At 38.6% G+C, this 27,149-nt stretch overlaps 1 protein-coding gene across 1 annotated transcript in view; it reads right to left on the reverse strand.

Annotated features, from left to right (window-relative positions):
- The window catches only part of MFSD6 (major facilitator superfamily domain containing 6), a 92,068-nt gene that overhangs the window by 63,045 nt on the left and 1,874 nt on the right, over positions 1 to 27,149 (reverse strand). The gene's annotated exons all lie outside the window — the stretch shown is intronic.

A 27,149-nucleotide genomic window follows, 5' to 3' on the forward strand; every position in this document is an offset into this window, starting at 1 on the left:
TTCACGCTACTTTCTTTTATAATCCAGAGTTGTAAAAACCAAATTACATTCTTTTTTTAAAAATTTTTTTTTAATTTTTATTGTATCATTTTTACATGTACCGTCAAATCAGATCTGACTGGTACAGGAGGCAACTGCCCCCTCCTTCTCCAGCAGAGCATCTGGTGGATTTGAACCGTGCACCTCTGGGATTGCTGTGCAGCGTCTTGCCACTAGGCCACCAGAGCTCCCTTCAAATTACATTCTTAACATGCTGATATAATATACAAATGTGGTCAGAATAGAAATTAAGAATTTCATTTCTGCACTGGGAAAAGCTGCTGTCAAAGTGATTAAGAAGGATGTTTTTAAAGACTAATGTGCACCTCACCCAAATCATGCTATTTTTAAAAGACTTTATACACATGTCTGAGAGGGACAATGGGTAAGGCAGTACAAAGAATTGATGCCTTTAAATTGTGGTGTTGGCCGAAAGCATGAATATACCATGGACTGTCAAAATAACAAACAAAACCCAAATCTATCTTAGAAGAACTGCAGCCAGAATGTTTCTTAGAGGCAAGGATCATGAAGCTTCACTTGACACACTTTGTTAGGAGGGATCAATCATTGGGAAATGACATCATGCTGGGAAAAGCAGAAGATCAGCAAAAGAGGATCCACAAGGTGGAGTGACACAGAACCTGCAACAGGGAGATTAAACACAGCATTTGGTAAGGACAGCACAGGATAGGGTAAGGTTTCAATCTGTTAGACATAAGGGCACTATGAGTCAGTGGAACTGATAAGAGCTAAAAATATGCTATTCTTTACACCTTGTAGAAATTAACATTTAGGGTGGTTTCAACAACAGATTGTTATTCAGTGGGACAGGGGGAAATCATCTCCACATAAAGCAATATTCAGTAAAGAATGGCAGTGTTTTTCTCAAGGGCTAATTAACGTCATACAGCAGACACAGGGCATGGAGTCCCACGGTGGCAGTTTCCTGGAGCATCTAAAGTCAGAGTGTCTATACTCTTAGTAGAAGACAACACTTGGCACAGCCCAATGTGATTATTTACTCATTTATGTTATCTAGGGGATTATTATTTACTTTTCCTGTGGCTGGTGTAGAATTAAGGGCTTTTACAAACAGTGCCAATTAACGTGTTTCACCCGGGCAGCAGGTGGGGCATTTGATGCATTTTTACTGAGGTGATGGAATCTATGATGCAAGCACACCTGACGTGAGCTTTTTGGGGGATGGTCACATAGCCTTGATTTTTGTAAAGAATTTTTGAAACAAAAGATGAAGTCAGAATTGAAAGAATCCATAGTGTGCATTCCAGTTCTCTCTCAGTGAGATGGACTGGCAGTGACTTCAATAAAGCGCTCAAACACAGAACAGAATGAGGATGGCACAAGCTCTGACAATGTTCCATTCTGTTGTACCTACGGTCATTATGAGATGGAGCTGCTTGATGGCATTCAATTACAAAATATTTTGGAGACAAGAAAACGGACACCTAGAGAGGTAAACCACCACAAAGTCCATTGACAGTAGAAGGTCTCAATTTCTCTTTTGCATTCTTCGTTCTCGTGGTATGGCCCACAGTGAGTTGTACTGCTACCCCCTTTCCCTACAGTGTTCTTTCTGTTGCTATTCCAAATCCCAAGTAATGTCAAGCTTAAACAAGGGCTAGAAGGAACACCTCTGGAATAAATCAAAGACAACAGGGACTGGCAGTGTTGATGCAGCTACGCTTCTAGAATTGGTATAAGGAAGGTGGATAAATGCTTATGTTGGCTTTAGAAGACAGCATTTTGAACATGATGAATCATTAGGACAAATGAGGTAATAGGAAAGAAGAAAGTAAATGCCACTCCATAGTTATTTAGTATCTTAGTACATAGAAAGAAACACTTACAAAGAAGCAAGTTCAGCACTATGAAATAATGCTTTTTCTCCTAAAGTGAAAAAAGCAAAAACCTCTTCTTCCTGAAGTAAGCCCAGAAGGTGCAGGGATAGATACTGTGGCAGGACCCTGACAGGATAAGCCGTGATTTCTACCCTTGACATACAGGCTGGACCTAGGCTACCTCAGACAGGCTGACTTCTAAATAATTAGAAGTTGACTGCTTGGTTTGGGTTTGGTAAAGAACAGAAAATCAGGGAGGGAAGACAGACACACACCCCCCCACATACTCACCCCACAGAGGATCATGAAGGGACAGTCATGGGACAAGTCATGAGGAGATGGCAAAGATAGGGCCCAGGAGTTTCCAACTTACAGTGTCTTGTCCAAACCACAACTCAGGCTGAGTGCCTTTCTGCTAGTCTCCAGATATGCCTGGGAAGTTTTGACGTTTCAAGAGCTGGGCTCACCCGACCAGCATGTGGAAGAAAACCAGGATCTCTTCCATTCCTTTGATCCTTGACACGGCTCTGCAGGCTGTGTAGTCTTACCCATGCCAGGACAGCCCTCCTCTTTGGTTTTTCCCTGCCCCACTTTTTCTTTAGATCTTTCTCTTGCTCTCAGACTTACAGGGCTAAAAACACTTCCTCTTCTTAAGGGAAAATTAAGTCCTAGGTTTTGCAAGTAGGGGGAAAACCAGTGTAAATCCAAATATGTTGTTATTGTTAGGTGCCGTCGAGTCGTAGACAACTCGTAGCGACCCTATGAACAAAAGGCCTGAGCACTGTTCATAGAGTTTCCGGAGGCAAGCCATTTCGGAAGTGGATGCCACTCCTGCTTCCAAGCTTGTTTTAATCAGGAAGCTCTACCAAACACTGTCCACCATGGGTAACCATTATCACACTTGTCACATCAGTGTCACAGTGTTCAGCATCACAGCAACCACGAGTTACCTCTGCATAGCAATACACAGACTAGTGCTATAGTAAGTGCAAAATTTGTCAATGACTAAACTTAAATGACCAATTTAGTCCTCTAGTATTCTTTTGAAACAGTGAAAACTACCTGAATCATAGATTTTGGCCCAATAAATCCTGTTCCTCTTTGTGTGAACTCAACTAATTGTAGACCTCTCTAATTTATTAGTTGTTGGTGGTGTTTATGGCCGTCGAGTCAAGCGTGACTCATAGCAACCCTATGAAAAAAAGACCTAAAGCGTTTAGTTATCATCCTTCCTCCAAGTTCATAGAGTTTCCAGTGGCATGTGGTTTAGGAAGTGGATGCTACTCCCACTTTCAAACCTGTCTTAAACTGGGAGATCCACCAAATACTGCCCATGATGGGCAGACACTATGGTGTTTGGCACACCAGTGGCACAGCTATTCCATTATGGCATTTGAGACGCAACAGCACAAGGTTCAGTGTCACAGCAAACCCAGATTACCACAGCACAGCGAACTGACCAGAGTGCCCTATGACTTAGAATAATGTTCCTCCAAAATATAATAACAAGGGATTAAGAGATAATCCCTCAGGCAGAACTTTTAAGTATAAGTGCCCTCCAGGAGGTCTTGTTGACTGTAAACAAGAGGCTTAAATAAAAACCAACCAAACAATCCACACAGATCCTCAACCAAAACAAGAGCACCACCTTACAGACTCCAGCCGCTTCATCCAACTCCAAAATGGGCATAAGGGCTTTGGTGTAATACTGTTAAGTGTCATCTAACACCAACCCTATAAAGAACTGTTGTCCTTCCTCTAAGTTCATAGAGTTTCCACAGGCATGTTTAGTAAGTGGATGCCGTTCCTGCTTCCAAGACTGTCTTAATCAGTGAGCTTTACCAAACATTGTTAACCATGTGTAACCATTATGGTATTATGGCACACCCTTCTGTATCATAGCAATCCAGTTACCTCAATACAGAGAAAGATCAGAACGGTGTTGTACCACTTAGGAGAATGTTCACTTCAAAGACAATTAAAATTTATTAGTAGGGGTTTGTGGTGGGTTTGGGTTTTTTCCATCGAATTAGTATTTTATTTCTTTCTCCCAAGAATCTTTTTAAATGGAAAGGGAAATGGTTATTATTAATCTCAACCTAAAGCAGAAAAAAATGTAATTCTTAAATTTTAACCAAGTCAGCAGGGTCATGCAGCTAAAATTCCCTTTTTCACAAATACTAACAATGATTAATGACTACCCTGAAATCTTGTTTAATCGATTTGTTATAATAGTCAATGTTTAACACAAACTAGATTGATAGTATCATTAATGAATATAGTTTGGCCTATGTGGATGATAGCTAACCTAATTACAGGCTGTCTGATTCCACCAGCAGCTCTTCAAGAGAAAGAGAGACAGTCTCCTGTGTGACTTTCAGCCTCAGAAAACTCACTGGGGGGGGGAGGGGGATGTCAGCTGTGAATCAGCTCTGACTCACAGCAATGCATTAGAGTTTTTAGTTTATCATAGTGACCTTTGATGGCACAGTCCATAGGAATCTAGGCTGCTAACCCAAAGGCTACACATCTCCACAAGTTCAAATTCACTAGCTGCTCCCTGGGAGAAAGGTGGGTAATGTCTCCTTCCATAAGGTTTTAGATCCTTGGAAATCTGGTGTACAGCCCTTGAATGCAGTGAGGGAGGGAGGGAGAGAGGGAGAGCGAGAAGGAGGGAGGGAAGGAGGATACTGAGCACAAGCTTCCTCCCTATGAAAGGATTTTGTACCATAAAGCAATCCCCAGATACAAGCCACATTCCTGCAGTAATGTCGTAATGAGCAATGCTACATTAAGGTCTCCGTTTAAAAATAACTGACTTGCAGGTAGTTCTGGTGGCTTTGTTAAGGAACTGCACAGCTAACACAAAGGTACGTGGTTCAAATCTACCAGTTATTCTGCGGGAGAAAGACAGGCAAATCTCCTCCCATGTGACTAACTGCTTGTGAGAATCAGCTGGAGGGTCAGCTTTGGATGGGCTGCAACTTGGAGGTACACAATAGTAACAAGCTCTCAGTAAGATTTACAACCTCGGAAACCTAGTAGAGGGGTCGGATCACCATATGGCTGTAGGTATGGATTTCTCAGATTAACAATATTTTTGTTGAGATTGGAGACTATTTATTATTATTGTTTGTATTTTGCTTAGCTTCCACACTCTTTGCCTTTCTGAAACGTTAAAGTTGCTTAACTGTGATACCTGGATTGCACATGGATACCAGAGCAAGTGAATTACTACTTTATGGCTCAAGAAAAGATCTATATACTTCATCGAAACCTGGAAAGCGAAATAAAATGGGACTCCTCTAAATAGGTAAGGTTCTGTCATTGTGTGCAGTCAAGTCTCAACCGCTTGACAGCTGATCCTGCAGTGGGTTTTCAGAGGCTGTAAATCACCCATCTTTTTGTCACTGGGCAACTCATGAATTCAAGCTATATGCCTTTGGGTTGGTAGCACAACTCCCGACCTAGGCCACCAGTCGTTTTTGGCCAACAAGCAGTGGGCCAACAAGTAGGAACTAACTCACAGATGATGCTCCAGCAGTTTTTCAGCAGCAAACATAGGTGAGGAGGCTGTCCATCCAGAGCAGCTGGTGGATTCGAGTTGTGTGCTCTTGAGATCACAGAGCTTCTTACCACTAGGCCACCATCTTCCGTTGTTAGATGCCTTCAAATATGACTCACAGCAGCCCTATGAACAGCTGACCAGAACCTGACCCTAACCCCTGCCATCCACAAAATCTCAGTCACACTGAGTCCCCTACTTAAGTCACTGTGTCAATCCATCTAGTTGGAGGTCTTCAGCTCCTTCACTGGCCCTCCACCTTTCCAAGCATGATGTCCCTCCCTTTCCAAGGAATAGCCTCTCCTCACTACATATCCAAAGTATGAAAGACAAAGCTTTGTCTTTGAGTGGGGTTGGAGAAGATTACTAAGTATCCCATGAACTACCAAAAGGACAAGCAGATATGTCCTGGGGAAGGCCACCAGACAGCCCCTAAAATAATGTAAGGTATATAATGATAAGAAATTCTTCACCAAAGTATTTCTTTTAAAAGAACAAAAAGCAGAAATTAGTTCATGTCACCACTTGGTCCAACTTAATAATGGATTCTCACTTTCCTTAGAATACCATCTCAAATCCTGGCTGACCCTCAAGGCCCTGTGGGATCTGGCTGACTTCCTGTGGTCCTTCACTCTCTCCTCGGAGCCTTTAAGTGGTTCCTGCACTCCCCAGACCTTCACAAGGCAGCTCTTTTCTCAAAGCTCAGTTCCAATGTCATTTCATCTGATGGATTTGAACTGTATGCCTCTGTTGAAACAGCAACTTATTACGAGCAAGCCATCCAATGCTCTCTCTAACAGAGTAAGATAGTTATTATTTTACAAATGGAGAATCTGAGGTTTAACAAAATTTTAATTTCCAAGTTAAGACATGTATTAAGAATGAAATTTGAATACAAGTCAAATGCACATATGTGCACACAATCTATCTTTTTAAGTAAAGAGTACAATAGAGAGACTTCCAAATATTACTACTGGGTCTTAGGAAGATAAGTGGGAGTCAAGGGCAAATAAATTTCCTTTACAATTCTCCTAAATATAAAAATAAAATCTAGCCAACATTTCCATTTTAGTGAGGAAAGTTCATCAGCATTCTATCATGGAAGATACTTCACTTAACAGTCAATTCACACAACATGGTAGCATGGTCCAAAAATACCTACAGTTTCAAGACAATAATATTTATATGTTTCTTCTTTTTTAATTACATGAATTTATTAATGTTGGGGCTTCAATCTAGATGTGATTTTTTTAAAAATAAAGTTACTCTTTATGCATTAATATTCAAAGATGTTCCTTCCCACCAAAAAAAAAGGCAAGAAAAGATGCTTACTATTTCAAGAATTAAAATTTTCTCATGTTGAAAAGGCTTTGAGGGAGTAGTCTATGAAGCAAGCCTCCAAAATAATTTCTTACCTACTCACTGAGGAGGACCTGAAGCACTTGCTGCAGAGGGTCAAGGACTATAGCCTCCAATATGGATTGAGGCTCAGTGTCCAAGAAGACAAAGATTCTCACCACTGGACCAATTGGCAGCATCAGGATGGATGGTGAAGAGACTGAGATTGTATCCTCCAATATGGATTGAGGCTCAGTGTCCAAGAAGACAAAGATTCTCACCACTGGACCAATTGGCAGCATCAGGATGGATGGTGAAGAGACTGAGATTGTTCACAGCTTTAGTTTGCTTGGCTCCACAGTCAACACTCTCAGCACGAGTAGCAAGGAAATTAAAAGATGTATTGTCATGGGAAAGTCTGCTGTTAGGGACCTCTCCAAAGTACTGAAGAGTAATGGTGTCTCTCTGGACATTAAGGTGCATCTGATACAGGCCATGGTCTTTGCTATCACTTGTTATGCTTTAGAGAGTTGGACAGTGACTAAGGAGGAAAGAAACAGAATTGATGCCTTTGAACTGTGGTGCTGGAGAAGAGTATTGAGAGTACCATGGACTTCTAGGAAAACAAACAGATTCATCCTGGAAAGGGTTAAATGGGGCGGCTCCCTGGAGGCAAGGATTCTGAGTCTCTAACATACTTTGTACATGTTGTAAGGAGGGACCGGTCCTTGGAGAGGGACATCATGCTTAGGAGGGTGGAGGGACAGCACCGGAAGGGAAGACCCTCTATGAGGTGGACTGATTCAGTGACTGGGGTAATAGGGATGGGTGTGTCAGCAGCAGTGTGACTGGCACAGGATAGAGCAGAGTTTGTTGGGCTGTTGTACACAGGGTCACTATGAGTCGCAAGTGACTTGACGGCACATAACAACAACTCATTTAAAATGGTCTACAAACTTATATAATTGCAATGTACTAAATATTTCCATGTAACCAGGAAATAATTTTAGTTCAATTATTATTTCTCTTACATGTACCATAACAATGGTAGTAAATGGTTACAACTCAAAATAACTAACTAACTAGTACAAATATCCACACTGACACTCAATCCAGCAATACAATTTATGATCTTTGGGAAGACAGTTTATTTGCTATCTCAACTTCTCTTCATTTAGAAAATAATTTAGGGTGAACTGCAATGTTGGGCTCAATAAGAAATTACTATGTGATGCCTTATTTTAATGCAGGAGAAACAAGACCTGGGCCACATTATTGTATCTAAAACAGGATTTTTATAATTCTTTGGGGCTAAAAGTTTGCAATGTGTGCACTGCCATAGTTGTTGTGAGGTGTCATCAAATCAGCAGAGTCACAGCGACACTATGAACACCAGACCAGAATGCTCTCCCGTTCCATTCTCACTGTCTCCACCCACTGTTACAGTCACTGTGTTGATCCATCTTGTTGGGTTTTTTTCCTCTTTTGATGATTTTATTTCTTTCCCAACATGTTATCTTTTTCCAAGGACTGGCCCCTCTTGACAATACAAGATATGTGAAAGGACATTTAGCCATCTTTAGGGCCATTAATTCCCAACGCTTACCTGATATATTTTGATACACTATGTCTCTTTTAAGACAAGCACAGCTGGTGCAGGGCTACAATGACCTCAGAAACATTGGAAACTGCTTCAGAACTGTAGGTAACCCCTGCAAAGTTTGTTTTTGCAAACACAAAGTAAACTCCTAGGAATGCACTGTTGTCAACTCTTTGTTTATGTACTACATCCCTCTTAGGAACAGATCATGTTCAAAACTAAGTTTGCCCTTTTAGAGTACAGTTTCTTTAAACCATTTCTGAATATAACTGTGTATGCATAATCCTTATTTGTGGTATAAATAACCCTAACACTCAATCAAAGGCAGGCAGCCACTTTAGAGTACCTTATTAACCTGACTCCTGTTGGTCTATTTTATCAAAACAAATCCTTTTCCTTGTGCACATACACCTGGCATGATTTTACGCGTATATGTGTATATTGTATTTGGTTCTTCTACAAAATAATGACCTTTTAAAAAAACTTTCAATATATGCAGAAATACATTTAAAAATGTACACAATAACTTCTGAATTGATCTCTACAATTTATTTATACATACCAAATGGTTTCATCAATTAGAATTTTTCTAATTCAAATTAATATTTTTAGGGTTTTCCCATTTATATAGTAATCTATTCTACCTCTTTTATCTGCTACACAGTGGAGCTCAAATGAATCTACCATAGTGAATGTACCCATTCCTCAACTGATAATTTGGGCTGCTTCTCTTAATTGCTTTCAAGCTGCTATAAGCACACCCCTTAAAATATGGATTTCAGTCTATAAAGAACACACAAATTTAGTCTTATGAGATGGCAGAACTGCTTCCAGAGTGGTTGTCTAGATTCACGAGAACTGCAGAGACAGCAGACACTGGTCCACTATACACCTCAACAACCACTTTTGCCACGGGATAGAGTGTAGCCTGTGATTACAAAAGTTAGAGCTTATCGGTAGTCTTTTTACCCTAATGCCTCCATCAACCTAGACATTGAAGGTGGAAGAGAAAACAACCGATCGTGACACCACCAACTAAGAGGCCTGGATTCATTAACAGTAGCTTGCAACAGTAGCCTTTTGTTCTGAACCATGAATAGCTCAATTTTCAGTAGTGCTGTAATTAACAAGACAGCCTCACAGCTATGGCATAATATGATAATGTATTTCTTTGCAAAGATGTTCTTTTCAAGGGATTATAAAAACCAAATTACTCCCTTTCAACTCCTGATCATAAATTCTTCTATTTTTGAGATTCTCTGGCATACAGTTGAATAATGAGAGACTATACTCAAAATAGCTTTAAGAGACTTTTCCTATAAAAATGGGTATCAACATGTTTGAAGGTAACAAAGTGGGAAAAAATGAGATCAGAGAAATCTACCCACACATAAATAATAATAGCAACAGTTACAACAACTTCCTTCAGAAATGTGTAGCTATTTCTGAAATAGAACTAATAAAACGTAGCTACTGTAGATTTTCTGTGTATGCCAGCTATTATGGAGATGTCTTGGTTTACAGTACCAAGCCTTTAAGACTGGAAATAAGAAGGACATAAACTATTTTCGTTTCATGTGGCTTCTTTATATCATGAGATAGTTTGTTGGTTTTACTTTGTTGGTTTTTTTTTTTCTTAACAAGGGCTACACTCTGGACTGTACATATAATACATGACACACGCAGCCTTTATATTTTAATGTAGGACTTGGCAGGTCAGCAACAACCCAGAGTCACTTATATTTTAACTCCAATGTTCTCCAATATGTGAAAAATAGAAAAAAGAGAGAGAGAGAACCCAAAAACCCAGTGGTAACACATATGCATGAATCCATTGTCACTTTCTTGCCAGGTCACTCATGCCTAAGAGAACCCTGCTTAGTAGTCTTTGATTTTAAAAAAACAAAACAATGTGAAATCATTAACTTTATGTCCTCTGATATATAAAACTCTTATTACTTCATTTTCTTATATCCACTGTATTAAAATTAATAATTCTCTTTCATAGTTCTAAATGCACAAATATTTTATACTTTAAGACATCCTTTCAAAATTTCTTAATATTGCACATATGCTTCAGAGAGAGAGCACTTATGTGAATTCCTGAAATGTTATTCGCACTATGTACAAATGAGGTCACTATGAGTTGGAATTGACTCCAGGGCAAGTGGGTGAAAAAAATCCCCACAGTTATCGAGTCCTGTGTTGGATATGCCCAGAGCCAACTTACACCAATAAATAGATAACTATTGGTTGGAAGGATGAAGGGACACGAGAGAGGAAGACCCTGGAGGAGAGGGACTGACAAGGCAATTGAGGGTAGGTGCATCAGACAGTGAAATCAGCTTATGATAGGACACAATTCAGACCTATTTTGTACAGGGTCGCTATGAGTCACAATCGACTCGACAGCATATAACAAAAACTGTAGATTTTATGTGACCAATTGGTGATTTCTAATTCACAGTGTACGTCTCATCAGCTCTTTAAAAAAATGAATAAGCTCCTTTCTCCCACATCTTAGAAATATTGTGACATTTTCAAACAATTTGTCTTTCAAATTCAGAGCCCAGTAAATCACTGGGCAGATTTTACTACAGATACATAGCTCTCCCAGCTGGAACTACAGGAATAACTTATTTTCTTACATAGCACTTTAATGCATTTCCACATACTGTGCTAATTTTGTTTGGGGCCTTTCTTGACACTGTGTCAGGTTTTGGATCTTGGCTGAAAGCAGAGTGTACCAGAGGAATGTCCATCTGTGTTTCATTGACTATGCTAAGGCATTTGACTGTGTGGATCATAACAAACTATGGCTGACTCTGAGAAGAAGGGCAGCCCAGGACCCTTGATTGTGGTTACACGAAACATATACTTGGACTAGGAACTAGTTGTCAGAATAGAGCAAGGAAACACTGCATGGCTCAAAATCAGGAAAAGTGTATGCTAGGGATGCATCCTATCTCCATACCTTTTCAATCTCTGTTCCGAATAGATCATCCATTAGAAAGAATGTGGCATCAAGACTGGAGGAAGACTCAACAATAACCTGTGTTATGCAGATGACACAACCATGCTTGCTGAAACTGAGGAGGACCTGAGGCATTTGCTGCAGAAGGTCAAGAACTGCAGCCTTAAATAAAGACTGAACATCAAGAAAACAGTGTCTCACCACTGAACCAATTTGGGAGCATCACGATAAGACAGTGAAGAGACGGAGATTGTTAATAGCTTCAGTTTTGCTTGGCTCCACAATCACTCTTGGTAGCAGCTGCCAGGAACTCAAAAGATGAATTGTGGGAAAACTGCTGTGAGGGACTCTCTAGAGTACTGGAATACAACTATGTCAGTCTAGACACTAAGGTGCGCCTGATCCAGGCCATACTCTTTGCAATGACTTGCTATGTGTCAGAAAGCTGGATAATGACTAGGAATGAGAGGAGGAGATTTTTATGTTAGACTTTTTGAGAAAACACCTAACTACCTTCCTGAAAGGCTGTACCCTTCTACAATCCCATCACTAGTGAATCAAAGTTCCAATCTCTCCACAACCTCTCCAACATTTACTGCTTCCTGTCTTGTTAAACTTTGCTACTGCAACTGGGCTGAGATGGTACCTTGTTGGTTTTAATTTCTATTTTATATTGGTTTGCATACAAAATTCATATACACTGTGTTTCACGCTTTCCTTTTCATATTGTGTTCCATACATTGTGTTATATAAGATTAATCATCTTTTAATTATGCCCACCATCACCCCATCTTTTCAGGTCTCCACTAGATCTTCCCCACTTCCTTTACCTCCTCCCTCTACCTACCAAATTGTGTGACCATGTGATCGCTCTTACCCCTCTGCCCCCACCCTTTCTCTCACTGGACTCCCATACATGTTTTATTACATATCCTACTCACTGTTGTTTTGACTTGCATCTTTCTGACCACCAATGATTTTGAACATTTCTTTATGATTCTGTTTGCCATCTCAATGTCTTCCTTTGTGAAGAGTCATGTATTTTGCCCATTTTGCTATTGGAATCTCAGTCTTTTTCTTCTGAAATCCCTGTAGTATTCTATAAACTTTTGTTATGAGACCATTGTCTGAGATGTCACTGTCAATTTTTCCAGTCTGTAGGCATTTTTTTTCCTACCCTATTAGAAAAAGCTTTTGATGTATACAGGGACTTGATTTTTAGAGGGTCTCATTCATTTATTTCATCCTCTCCTGACTGTGTATTTCTAGCTATACTTGCAAGTCTATTTATGCTATAGGTTAGAGCTTCTAAGTTGGTCTCCTTTTATCTCTTATGATCCTTATATTTTAGGGTTTTACCACCAGGTTGCTGATCCATCTTGAGAGGGTTTTTTGGTTTTGTTTTGTATATTGTGAGATAAAACTGAAACAGAATCCACATCTCACAATATACAAAACAAAACCAAAAAAACCTTCTCAAGATGGATCAGCAACCTGGTGGTAAAACCCTAAAATATTAAGGATCATGTTTCAGTTTTCTGCAAGTAGATTTCCAATATTGTGAATATCATATGTTATAGAGATTGCCATTTCCCATATGATAGATTTTTGTTTCCTTGTCAAATACCAATTGACAATATGCAGATAAGTTGATTTCTGGGTTCTTGATTCTATTTCATTGGTCTGTGTCTATCACTGTACCAATACCAGGTTGTTTTGGTTACTACAGATGTGTAGTATGTTTTGAGATTACAAGTGTTATGCCTCCTACTACTACTTTGTCCCTTTTCAAAATTCAATAAGGACAAATGCTGTGTAAGACCATTATTTTAGAAACAGATAACTAGTAAAATGTGTATGAAGATCTAAGGAGAGGATGAGGCAGCAGAGGAGTAGGGATGATTGGGGTTGCAAGGTTTGATTGAAGAGGGATGGGTTGGAGACATGGGGGTCATCTGGTGTGAGAGGCAAGGTATACAAACTTAGTAGGTAAACCAATAAAAAATTAAAAACCAAAAAAAAGAATTGCAAGAAATTTTTTTTAAAAGCCCAGTTAGAAAAAGAAATGCTTTTGGAGCAAAATAAATAAAAATTCATTTTTCTTTTGAAGTGTGTGGGGGGGAAGCTCTGTTTATTTAGGGCTGCTTCCTTTCCAAATAACCTGCCAAGTGACTTTTCTGCCTCTTTGAAGAATGAGTTTTGGGATTGCACGGAGCGTGTAGATTGCTTTCGGTAGGATTGTCTTTTTCAAAATACTGAGTCTTCCTATCCATGAAGAGGGAATATTTTTACATTTAGTTAGATCTCTTCTTGTTTCTTGTAATGGTGCTTTGTGGTTTTCCTTATAAAGGTCTCTTCTGTTTCTAATTAGATTTATCCCTATATACTTCATCTTGCAGTTGGCCACTGTAAATGGTATTGCTTTCTTAGTTTCCTTTCCATGTTTTCTTTGTTGTTGTAGATATCTCCTACTATTTTTGTATATTGATCTTGTAGTCTGTCACTCTATTAAACTGGTCAACTAGGTCTCACAGATTTTTGTTGTGTCTCTGGGGTTATCTGCATAGAGCAACTGCTTTACCTCTTTGACTATTTGGATGCTTATTTCCTTCTCTTTCTTACTGCCGTAGTATGTACTTCCAATACAGTACTGAACAGAAGGGGTAATAAGTAACATACTAACGAGCTTTTTCTTTTTATTCATTCTTCAACTCTTTTAATTGGTGCATTTAAGTCAGTCATATTAAGTGTGACAGGCCAGGTTTTCTCATTGCCATTTTGCTGTATTTCCTTATCTGCTGTTCCTGGTCACTGTGATCTATCCACTTTCCTTTGCTGTCTTTTTGTGAATGACTTCCCTTAGAATTTCTTGTAGAGTTGATTTTGTTCTCACAAATTCCTTAAGCTCCTGGATTTCTGCAAATACCTAATTTCTCCTTCAAATTTGATGGATAGCTTTGATGGGTACAAGATCCTTGGCTGGCAGTTGTTTTCTTTATGCCTTCTGTATATGCCATCCCATTGTCTTTTTGCTCACATGGTTTCTGCTAAGAAGTCAGAGCTTCATCTAATCTGTTCTCCTTTGTAGGTTATTGTTTTCTTGTTCTGCTTTAGTATTCTATCCTTGTCTTTGGTTTTGGAGAGTTTGACTATATGTCTTGGGACTTTCTTTTGGGGGATCTAGTCTGTTTGATGTTTACTGAGCTTCTTGAATGTGGATGTCCTCATACCTGGGAAGTTCTCTTCTAGTACTTCTTCCACAATTTTCTCAGTGCTTTCCCCCACTTCCTTTTCTGCAATTCTGATGTCATCTCATGATTCTAATGCTTTCATTTCCTTTTCTACTTCTCCTCTCCCACTTCAATTCAGTTCCTAATGAGGTTTTGTCTTGTTGCTTGTTGATTTTCTGTTCCACCCCCTTTTTTTTTTTTTTGGTCCCTCCAGCAGGTTAAAAAGTTCTGTCATTTCTATCTTGATATTCTGGATCGCATTTTCATGCATTTCTGTTGTTTCTAGTACTGTATTGGTTGTATCATCTTTGTCTTGTGATGATTTTTTAAACATTCTGTTGTTGCTGTTATTGATTGCCTTCAAGTTGAGAACGACTCATAGCAACCCTATGACCAAAAGTTGAAGCCCTCTACAACTCCTGACATTTATCAAAGTTCATAGAGTTTCCAGAGGCATGTTGTTTAGAAAGTGGATGCCACTCCTGCTTCCAAACCTGTCACAGTATGTTATTATATGCCATTTATTCTTTTACCTCTTTATGGTTTCAATTCTTCCTTCCATTAGCTGTAACTTTATCAGGTCATGTAACTCCATGTCAATATATTTCTTTTGCTTCCCTGTCTCTCGGGTATTCATTCAGTCTGAGATCTGTCTGTTTTTAGGAGAATGTTTGTTTTAGGGTCTGTGCTTCACCCGCCCCCCCCCCATAATATTTTAATCTGCCTGCTGCTTCCTCGGTATTCTGTGAAGTACATGTGAAGTGGTTTCTGTTGTGTCTGTGTAGGGTGTTGTCAGTTCATTATCTTTATGATGTTGTTGATAAATAGCCAATAGTTTCCTAGTGAGTCAAGAGATTAAAGGATGCATAGCTGTGTTAGTCTTGAATACACTGAGTCTCTACTTTGGCTTTCTTATATATAAAACAGATATTCTTATAGTTCTTTAGGGTTTCTATTAATTTCATGGTGACTGAAACACAGATAAAGTTCAATTTAGCAAAATCTAAGCAAAGTCTCAGGAAACTAACTTTCCTCACTCAACAGCGGCGAAACATGAAGATCATTTTATGGTATAAACAGTATCATTTTTTGTAAAGCAGTAAGGAATCTCTGGTGACCTAGTGGGAAGGAGCTGTTCTGCCAACCCAAAGACTAACAGTTCGAATCTACCGGCTGCTCCACAGAAAAGAAAAATGGGCAATCTCTTCCCGTGCAATTAATTGCCTCTGAAAACTCAGCTATGAGTCAGTTCTGACTTGACAACTCCTTACAAAACAATTATTTGGGTGGAGTTTTTAAAACTTTAATCACAAAAAATATATATATAAGAAATATCAAAGTTCCTACCTTTAACTGATCAACAAAGAAGGAAGAGAATGCATTTTTTTCTAGGAGCACAGTTTGATTTATGTTCTGCTTCCTTTGGCAAATCATCTATCTACAGAAAAGAGAAGGCTGTTTTTTCTGATCAGAACTCTGTAATTATGAAGACTTAAAAGACTGGGGATAAAATAACCTTCCTTGTATCCATACCCCATTGCTGTTGAGTTGATCCTGACTCACAACAACCCTACAGAATAAAGTAGACCCGTCATATAGGTTTCCAAGACTATAAGTCTAAAAGCAGACTGCTGTTATTTTTCATCCAGGGGAACAGCTGACAGGAGCACATTTTGACCTTTCACTTAAAAGCATGATGCTTTAAGCGCTGAATCACCAGGGACCCTTTCATTTGCACATTTAATGTTGTTAGGTACTGTTACGTCAGTTCCAATTAAGAGTGAGCCCATGTAAGACAGAACAAAATACTGTCCAGTCCTGCACAATCCACACAATCTTTGCTGTATTTGAACTCACGGCCACAATCCCTATGTCAATCCATCTTGCTTATAATCTTCCTCTTTTTCTGTGACCCTTTACTTTACCAAACATGCCCAGAGACTTAGTCAATTACATCAAAAACTAATACCTTACATACTATTGTGTTGTGAATTTTATTTTTGTTTTTGTAATGAAAATAGAAGAATTATCACATTTTTCCCAACTGACTACAAATGATCTTTCTAAACCAGGGTTCCAGGAATGAAATAAGCCATAATGGTGAAGGCATCCATTGTATGAAGTGAATTAGCTTCTGTTTATGCATCTACAGTGGTACTAATAATGCACTCTCCTTGGGCGAATTGGCAAATCCTCTGTGATTCACGAGAGAACATGAGTTGAGAGACGCTAATGGTGCCAAAGGAGATACTAGTGCTTTAGTGGATGTGATCTTTTTTAAAAAAATGTTCTAGGAAAAAAAGAACATACAGCATATTTGTGTTCTACATCTTAACGTGAAATAGGTAGTGTTTATATTCTCTGACTACTTTGATAAGTTAAAAATAAGGAACCTTCAAGTAGCACAGAACAATATTGCTAATACTGCCACCTCCCATCAATAACAATAAAGGCCGCTTCTTTACTGTATTCTTATTACTATGCCTAACGCCATGCTGATTGCTTTACATAACTTCTCATGTAATTCTGACACCTTCTATAGCCTACCGGATTTGCACATAGATAAAACTAAACCTCCAAGAAGTCAAGCTGCTTGCAATAGATCACCTAGCAAAGCAAGGAGCAAAGGCACTGAAAGCCAGGCCAGGCCAACTCAAAAGGCTGCACGTGGCACCCAGACCACACCTGAAGGGTAGGCAACTTCAGGCCTTACATCCTCAGACAAGGTCTAATTTCTCAGCTGTCAAGTGAGAGGCCTGGACTATGTTATTTCTAAATCTGTTTCAGACATGTCTGTGAAGATTTAATTTACTAAAACGCAATGTGAAGAAAAGAAACAGAGAAATGCTTTCATTTCACTGTATGATTCTGTATAAAACAATAGGTATTTAAAATTGGACCAAAACATTATAAAACAACTACTTTTTAAAGCAGGGATAATTTTCACTACTAAAGCATCTACTTTGGTAACAATAAAGTCACACAGTGGTATCTTCTTAATGCTAGTAAAAATGTCTGGCTGCATATCCAATTCTAGGAATTGTAGTATAGTTTTATATTTATTTCCTTTTGTGAGCTCATTGTCTATCCTTTCCACATAATAAATGAAAACCTAATTTTCTTCTTTATCTTTGAACAAAAGGAAAATTTTAAGATAGAACTGCCAACCTTCAAAATATAGTACGACTGAGCTGCAAATAATGAGGACTTAAACACAAGCTCAATGATGGCTTACAAAGAACACAAACAAGCTAAATTTGACCTTCTATCTTCCTCAGATCTTGTGCATGAGCTCCCAGTCCTCAGCAAGATGGCTTTCATTTCTTTCAAGTCTCTAAAACTGATAGTCACTATCATAAAGAAATTGATGTAATTGTGAAATTATTTTCCACTCATAGAGACCCTGTAGTCTATTCATTTTAAAATAAAATTAATGCCTAAATGTTGGTTGGCAGGAGGTTCCTTAAAATGTTCCTACCCCTGTGCAAAACCAGGGTATGGCTTAGAGAATGACCATCATCTGGTTTCAAGCCAGCTGCAGAGGTGTCCAGGTCTGGCAGAGAAACACAGATCTAAGAGCTCTCATTTTACCATCCTAAAAACAGATGTCGTTTTTTTATTTCATCAACTAGCCAGAATATATCATATAACTAGTTTTCTAAACATATCTTAACAAAATCTAAAGTTTAGTAACAAAGTCTAAAGTTAGTAATTTTCTAACATTAACTTTGAGTAGACTACACTGATATTTAGAAGACAACCTGATGATTTATAAGAACAAAATATTCTCTGATATAAAGGCTGTATCAGATATACTTAAAATTTCCTATAATTCATGCCTTTGACAGTCTATCACCTAAAGCCAAAATGAAATATATGGCTGTTGTGTTGTTTCCAACTCAGAGAACATTATCGGATGGAATCAAACTGACCACAGGGTTTCCAAGGCTGTAAATCTTCATAGATACAGTGCACCACATCCTTCTCCTACAGAATAGCTGGTCAGTTTGAACTGCCAACCTTTCCGTTAACAGCCACTATGCCACAAGGTCTCTTTATAGACTTTCTATAATCATTAAAAATTGAGGAGAAAAAAAATATGTTCAACTTGACCATAATGTATTTTTCAGGGGAAATACTGGTTATTTTGAAAATCACAAACATCATGCCTTTGTAGCCTTAATGATCCGTACGGTTCTTATCATTTACCACATCACTTGTACTCTTTCCAGACTGGATGGTCCTCACAATAATAAATAGTAATTACGAGGTACTTACAGTAATAAGCATCATATATAAGAAGACTTAAAATGTAATAATAAAAATAGATCAACTAAACTCCCAATAGATGCTGGATTCTATTTTACACAGTCACCGTTGCATTTAAATTTTCACTTTTAAAGAAATTTTTCAAAAAGACCACACAACCCAAACAACCCCTCAGAATTAGGCACTAACAGTATCTTTTTCTCTTTTTACATATGACATAAAACCAAGGCCACATGGTCCAAGAGCTAGAACGAGGCTCTAAGGGTATAGATTTGACTCCTAAATCCTTATTCTTCCAATGCACAAGAACAGGAAGAAACCTTCCTGTGGAGAGAACAGAGGGAGCTTTTTCTTTCCTCTACTCTCTTTCTTTCCAACTCTTTTCCTTATACTCTAACTTCTTTATGTGTTTTTCTCTCTCTCTATCTTGCCTAGTTGAAGCCTGGCTCATGCAATGGCACTGGTAATGGGTGAGGACTACTTATTCCTTCAACAAGATATGGGAACAGGTTACTGTAAAAACCACATCAAAATTCCCCACACTAGGAGACATTCTCAAGCATCTACTTAAAGAGACCTAGCACAGTTAAGTATTTCCACTAAATCAAGAGTGATGAATTTTCCTGAATCTATAGTTGCTCTCATCCATATTCATGAATTTATACCAAATCTGTATTCTTAATTCTAGCTTTTCCCTTAAGCTTCTGACTAATAATAGTCAAATGCCTGCTCAGACATTCTTATCTAGATACTCTAACCACAAACTGATTATATCTAGATTTCTGGTACTGAATTCAGATACTGACCCTTCAGTTCTGTGTCTCATTCCTGCATGTCCTACTGAATGACAAAGAACCAACATTCACCCAACAGGAAACCTAAGAATCTTCATCTCAACTTCCATATTCAAGTCATTCTATCCATTTTACCTCCTAAAATCCATCCTCTCTCTTGGTTCCTGTTACACTACTGCAGTTCAGACTCACCTCATTTCTCTGACTGCTCTAAGGACTTTCTCAAGAGGCGTCCCGGGACACTCACTTATTTTTTACATCATAATAAGAATAATCATCCCATCTGAGTATTTATGATCCTCCCTTCTTCAAACCTTGCTACTGTTCCTAATTGCCTCAAGATAAAGTTCATGTTCTTGGTCTCAGCATACAAACACCTTCCAAACACCCTTCTTCATTTTTTCCAACCCCATTCACTTCGCTGCTCATTCTCTACATTTGACTGAACTGGAATTCTCTATGCCTAAGTAACTGTTTTGGCAAATATGCATGGTTTCAACTTCTAAATAATACAGAGTTAATACTTATGACTCTAAAGTATAATTTATAATATAAAATTATTATAAAAAATTATAGTTTTTAAATAAATAAACAAACCACTTTCCCTTAAGAAATAAGAAGGGGAGAAGCTGAAGTTAAGACCAATCACTTTTTCTTTTTTTTTTAAGATTTTGGTTGCCCTATTTCCATTCTATCCCTTAAGTGTGACAACTGTCATCAGAAATCTTTTTCAGCAGCTGAGTCAAGATCTAAGTGGGTAAACAGGCATGGACCTGTCTTGATTCAGAGACGTGGTAACCAGTGCTGGAAGGACTAAGAAGCTGCAGCAGAGTATGAGAGGTTAGAGGAATAAGGGAAGCAGCAATGTTGTCAGGGTTCGATCTCATGCATAGCAGAGGGAGTGACAGGAAGATGCAGCAGCTGTCAGAGGCATTGCCCCACAGCAGTCTCCTGGAGTCGGAGAATAGATGGCCAGGAGTCTAAAAGCAGGACCAATTATGGGAGATATCTGCAAACATTTTCGATAACTCAGACATCCTCAAGTACTTAACAGCATACTTACCCTCAACCTGTGCCTGCAGAGAAAACTCAGAGGAATTCCAAATCCCACACAAAGATGCTACCTCAATGGCAAGAAGTATCTTGAGAGTGGTTAGGTGGTAGTGAACAAACTTGACAGCACACAGCAATCAACTGGAGAGCTTTGAAAATTATGAAAGGCTCGAAGCACCTAGAAAGTCCAGTGTAATTGTTCTGAGATAGACTAATGGGAGTTTCAAGTTCTCCTGGAATGTCTGTTTCTGCAGGATTTACAAACTGGATAGATGAAGACAAACAAAATTGGCATGGCCCTTGAGGGACCATGGGAGCTCTGGTGGTCTAATGTTAAGAATTTATGCTACCACCACAACAAGATAAAGGTAAACAACCCAATTTTAAAATGGGCACAGGATATGAACAGACACTTCACCAAAGACGACACTCTGATGATCAACAAACACATGAAGAAATTTCAAAATCCCCAGCTCTAAGACAGATGCAATTCAAAACAACTATGAGATATCATCTCACCCCAGTAACAACAGCAAAATTCAACAGAGCAGCAAACAACAAATGCTGGAGAGGCTGTGGAGGAACTGGAACCCTTATTTACTGTTGGTGGGAGTGTAAAATGGTGCAACCACTAGGAAGGCTATATGACGCTTTCTCAAAAAGTTGGAAATAGAGATACCAATTGACCCAGCATTCCACTACTGGGAATATACCCTAAAGAAACCAGAACTGCCACCCAAGCAGATATATGAGCATCTATGTTTATTGTTGCTTTGTTCACAATAGCAAAGAGTTGGAAACAGTCCAAGTGCCCATCAACAAACAAATGGATAGAGAAGCTGTAGTATATTCACACAATGGAACACTACGCAGCATTGAAAAACAAGGAACTCATGCAATATTATACAAAATTGGTGACCCTATCTCAGTCACAAAAAGACAAATACTGAATAATGCCACTGTTATAAAACAGGACTGACATCGGGTTTGGGGGGAAACTAAGAAAAAAGGGGATAAATAATGTACACTGTATTGATACTGATAAGAGAGAGAACTGCTTAAAAGGGATATATGATTAGGTATTATTTGCATGGCAAGAGTCTAGACTAAGAGCTGCATAGCAAAGCAGACTTGGGAGAAGGGATTATATAACAATGAAAGAATTTTTTTTTCTTTTCAAAGGGCACACAGTTCAAGTCCACCAGATGAGCAGTCTCCCCTCGTTGTGATTTACTGCTACCAAAAACCCGCAGAGGGTCAGTCATAAGTCAGTTCTAAAGTGGCAGCACACAACTGAATAAGAATGAAAAGCAAATTCATGAAGTATTTCACTAACAACAGCAAAGCTCTTATGAGTCAAATGACTAAAACTACTGCAGTAGAAACCAAGAAACCACGAGGATGGTGCCTGACAAAGCAAGGTTCCCTTATCTTGCTCATAGGCTCACTGCTAGTTGTAACCGACTCAATGGGATTTAACCACAATGACAAACAAAAGAACTCTGGCACAGCAGTGGCTAAAGCACTTGGTTGCTAACCAAAAGGCCAGTGGTTTGAATCTACCAGCTTCTCTGTGGGACAAAGATGTGGTGGTTTGCTTCCATAAAGACTGACAGCCTAGGACACCTTGGAGAAGTTCTATTCTGTCCTACAGGGTCACTCGTGATTAGTGAGAATCAAATGAGCAGCAACAGGCTTTTGTTCCAGGCGACAATCAACCATGATTTAATTTACTGCCCATTCTGAGTAACATTTCCTAGTGAAACTGACTTCAGTACAAGAACTTCAGGGTAACATCAAAAATCACTTGCGTAAATCTGTGTACCTTAAGATGTAAACAAACTGAAATAAAACAACACAGGTAGTAGTCTAACAACAGAGAGTGGTAATTAAAGAATCTCTCACAATGCATTCTGAGCCTACTCAAGGTTGTTGAAACATTCAGTTAGGTGACTATCCTCACAAGATACATTTCTAGTTCTACTTCCTTATATTCTTTTTCTAAGGCTAGAAATATCCTTGCAGTATATGCCAGAGTTTTGTAATTTCAAATTAAAAGAAGTCCACTTTTTTTTAAAGTGGAAATAATAAACATGCTCCAATTTGCTTGAGAAAGTTCTTTTCCAGAAGGTAAAATCCAAGGTTAAAACCAAAAATCATTTACTGTGTTTAGATTGGCAAGCTTGTTCTCTGAAAAACTGGATCCAAATAGTAGAATATTATTCAAATATTCTATTATTATTTTATATTAATAATATTCAAATATTATTTTCAGTAGGTTAAAAAATTTTAAAAGGCAAAACATAAAGAAAACAACCTAAAACTGGTGCAGAAATAAGCATATTGATTTTTCTAAATTGCAATTGTAGTGTGAATTGTTCTTTATTATGGTTCTATACAAAGAAGTCTACTTCTGATTGCACTGAAATATCTACAAATTTTGTGGTACTTTTGACTTTTAAAAAAACTCTCAGTACACCAGCCACATAATACCAGATTCCTACAAGGAATACACAAAAGCCCAGAATTCACAGAAAGATATTGTCTCTTCCCTGCCTTTATAATGCATAATATTCTTTCATTAAAAACTGAAAATGTCACAGTGCAAGTTTCAAACTCCCAAATCTCAAGAACCAATACCTGATTAAAACAAAACCAAACCCACTGCTGTTAAAACAATTCCAACTCACAGCATCCTTACAAATGGAGAATTTCCTCAACAAGTGGCTGCAATCTTTTTCTTTCTTTTTTATTATTATTAATTTTAATGAACGTTTACAGAGACTTTGGATTTCCATTCATTCATTGTTGCACTTTCCTCCCTGCCCAGCCCTCCCTCCCCCCAGTTCACTCTTCTCTTTGAAAAGTAAAAGAAATATTCTTTCATTGTTGTACAATCCCTCCCCACTAAGTCCACTCCACTATGCAGCCTTTGTTCTGGACTCCTGTTGTGAAAATAATACCTAATCATATATTCCTTTTGAACAGTTCTCTCCCTCATCTGTTTCAATGCAGTATACATAATTTATCCCATCTTTCTCAGTCTCCCCCCCAACCCCAATGTCAGTCTTGTCAATGTCAGTCTTGTTTTACAACAGTGGCACTATATACAGTATTTGTCCTTTTATGACGGAGATATTTTACTCACCACAATGTTCTCCAGGGTCACCCATTTTGTATAATATTTCATATGAGTTCTCCGTTTTTCAAAGGAGCGTAGTATTCCATTGTGTGGCGATACCACAGCTTCTCCATCCATTCATTTGTTGATGGGTACTTAGGTTATATCCAACTCTTTGCTATTGAGAACAAAACATGGGTGTACATCCATCTGCTTGGGTGGCTGTATGGTTTCTTTGGGGAAGTGGCTGCAATCTGAACGACAGCAGGCTGCCACATTGTTCTCCTGAGGACCTCCTCAGGGGTTTGCATGGCTGACTTCTTCAAGAGGATCTCAGTGCTTACTGCACCATCATTACCACCCGACTAAAACTCACTTATTGCCCCTGAGTAAAACCAACTCAAACACACTAAATTCCAATAAGAACATGCCAAACTCTACTTGAGTCATTTTACCTTAGCTATTAAACACAATTTTAAGTATTTTAAATAATAAATGTTAAATCAAAAGAAATAAATGACCACATATTGATACTGGTAGACTCTTGAAAGCAAAAAAGTGCTACAAGTGCTAGCATTGTCCATAAGATAAAATCATATGAATGGATAGAGAAAGTAGGGTATAGTCACACAATGGAATACTATACAGTACTGAAAAATAATAAACTCATAAAACACTATAGAAGGTATATTAGTATGAAAAACATACTAAGTTAAATATCTCAGTCATAAAGAGACAAATACTGCATAAGTCCATTACAGTAACAATAGGATCAAGATGGGGAAGGAGGAAAAGAATGAATAAGTAACACTGCACTAGGATGAGTGAAAGGTAGGGACAATTAGAAACCATGTGTGTGACAATGAATAGTCGTAAGAGGGGAATTGAGGGAGGAGAGGGAGGGAAGAGATTGTGCATGAATGAATGAACAGTACTTTTTCTTAATTATATGAAACTGGAATAGGAAAATTATGGTTACTACATTCTTCTAAATGGTATAGCACTCTATTGGTATTGCTGTACAGAGGTAACTCATGGTCGCTGTGATGCTGAACACTGTGACACTGATGGGTCAAATGCGATAATGGTTACCCATGGTGGACAGTGTTTCCTGGAGCTCCCTGACTAAAACAAGCTTGGAGGCAGGAGTGGCATCCCTTTCCAAAATAGCTTGCCTCAAGAAACTCTATGAATTTGGAGAAATGATGAAAGTTATACAAGTGTTCAGGTCTTTAATTCATAGGGTCACTTTAAGTCATCTATGACTCAATGGCACTTAACAGCAACCACCCCAATTTGGTGGGCCATAAGGTTTTTTAAAGTAATAACACTTACAAAAGAAAATGAAGCACAAATATAAGTTCAAGCAATTACCAAAAGTAGAATAAATACACTGAGATTCCAACATGAAAATATTGTTTCTTTGCGATTGCTAACAAGACAATTCTTATTCATGATGATGCATGTCTATCAAAGTAGAACTGACCTGAAGAGGGTTTTCAATGGCTGATCTTTTTCTAAGTAGAAGACCAGAACTTCCTTTCGAGGCTATGAAGCACTCAAACCTTTAACATTGTTTGCAGTAGTGGAGAGTGTTAACCATTTGTTAACCACCCAAGGATTCCATGAAAACATTTACCTTAGAAAGGGCAAAGTTGGAGGGGTCCGTGCTTTACTTAGTTTGTAAAATGCAGCTAACACTGTCTCTGAAAACAGAATCTAATCACACCCTGTATACAGAGCTAGCATTCAATTAATACTGCTGAGTGATTACATAATAACTTCCAGGAACTTCACTTAATGGTAAGGCCTGTCTACCTTTTTGGAAATAAATGGCTGACTTAAAAAAAAAAAAATACTATGAGCTGAGGTCAGATCTTGTTCCCAAACCCAACTGTAAGAGACAGGACGAACTCATTCCAGTCCAGCGTCACAGCTCAGAGACTGTAAACAAGGGCTGTGCAGGGATAAAGAATGCCTAGATTCTCAGGATTATAAGGAATCCTATGGCCTGTTCCCATGAATGTGCCGCGGGCACAGTCACTCTACGAGTCTTATGAAGCACATACACAGTGCCTGACTTTGTTTAGCGACAACAAAGGGGTCAAAGACTTGAGACAGAAGAAGGAATAGGACACAGGCTCCCTAAAGCAAAACCAAATCAAACCCAACCAGAAAAACTCCTCAGTCTCCCGAGGGAAAGGATCACAGTTGGCTGACACTTTAAATTAGAAAATACGTTCTTTGTTTAGCAAAAATAAAATTAAAAGAAGGAAAAATCTGTTTTTTAACTGTGTGGTCATCTACTTATTTTTAATTCCTCATGAAAATATAGTAGATTTCAAAGTCATCATACTACACATATATATACACACATTCTCTCTCTCATGGTTGCTTCCTTTTCGTTACTGCAACTTCAACCTACAGACATGACCATTATTCTACGGTACAAGAATGATTAAGTAAGTACCTGGCTTCATATTTTAGAACGAGAAACAGAGCAAAAAGTCTTAGAAACAGCAAAGTACAGTTCAGTGGGATGCAGATAAATCCTAGCAGAGAGAAACATTACCCAATTAAGCATTTGCAATTTTTTTTTTACTATTGAAAGTGCTCCATGATAAATTTTACGGAGAAAAATATTCCTAAGTGTTCCTTATCTTAATGGCAGACAAGAATGTAAAGACTCATGTAATAGAGGAAAAAAAAAGACTCTACTCCATGTAATACTATGATGAGTAGATTAAAAACCAAAAAACACCCAAAACCTAGGCCCACTGCCAACAAGCTGGTTTTATCTCATAGTGACCCTACTGGATAGAGTAGAATTGCCTCATGAAATTGATTTTTGGGTTTGCTGTTACAAAGAGCCAGTCCCTGGGAAGACACCATGGCAGAAAAAGTAAGCAAAAGGCAGCAAACAAAGCCTCCACAGGACGGACTGACACAATGACTGAAACCATGAGCTCAAGTACGTCAGGGATGATGAGGATGGCACAGAACGGGGCGCGGCACAGACCTGCTGGGTCACTGTGAGTCATGAGCAGCCTGACGGCACCTAACAGCAACAAACACCTCTATGGAAGCAGGCTTGTTTCACCCACTGGGCCACAACCTTAAATGTATTGGTGAATTAAATGAGTCTTTATATCTTGTAACCCTATCTGTGACAGCAAGTCACTAAGAATAAACAAAGGCTGGAAAAGCCTTCGCTTACTTTATCCAATTAGGAACTCCCTTAAAAATGCCTGATGTGGTATGTGTAGGGAGGACCCTTTTAAAGTCCATGTAATTACACAGTTTA

This window comes from Elephantulus edwardii, unplaced genomic scaffold (genome assembly GCF_000299155.1).
Source record: "Elephantulus edwardii isolate Elephantulus edwardi_28Jun2011 unplaced genomic scaffold, EleEdw1.0 scaffold00001, whole genome shotgun sequence".
Lineage (NCBI taxonomy): Eukaryota > Metazoa > Chordata > Mammalia > Macroscelidea > Macroscelididae > Elephantulus > Elephantulus edwardii.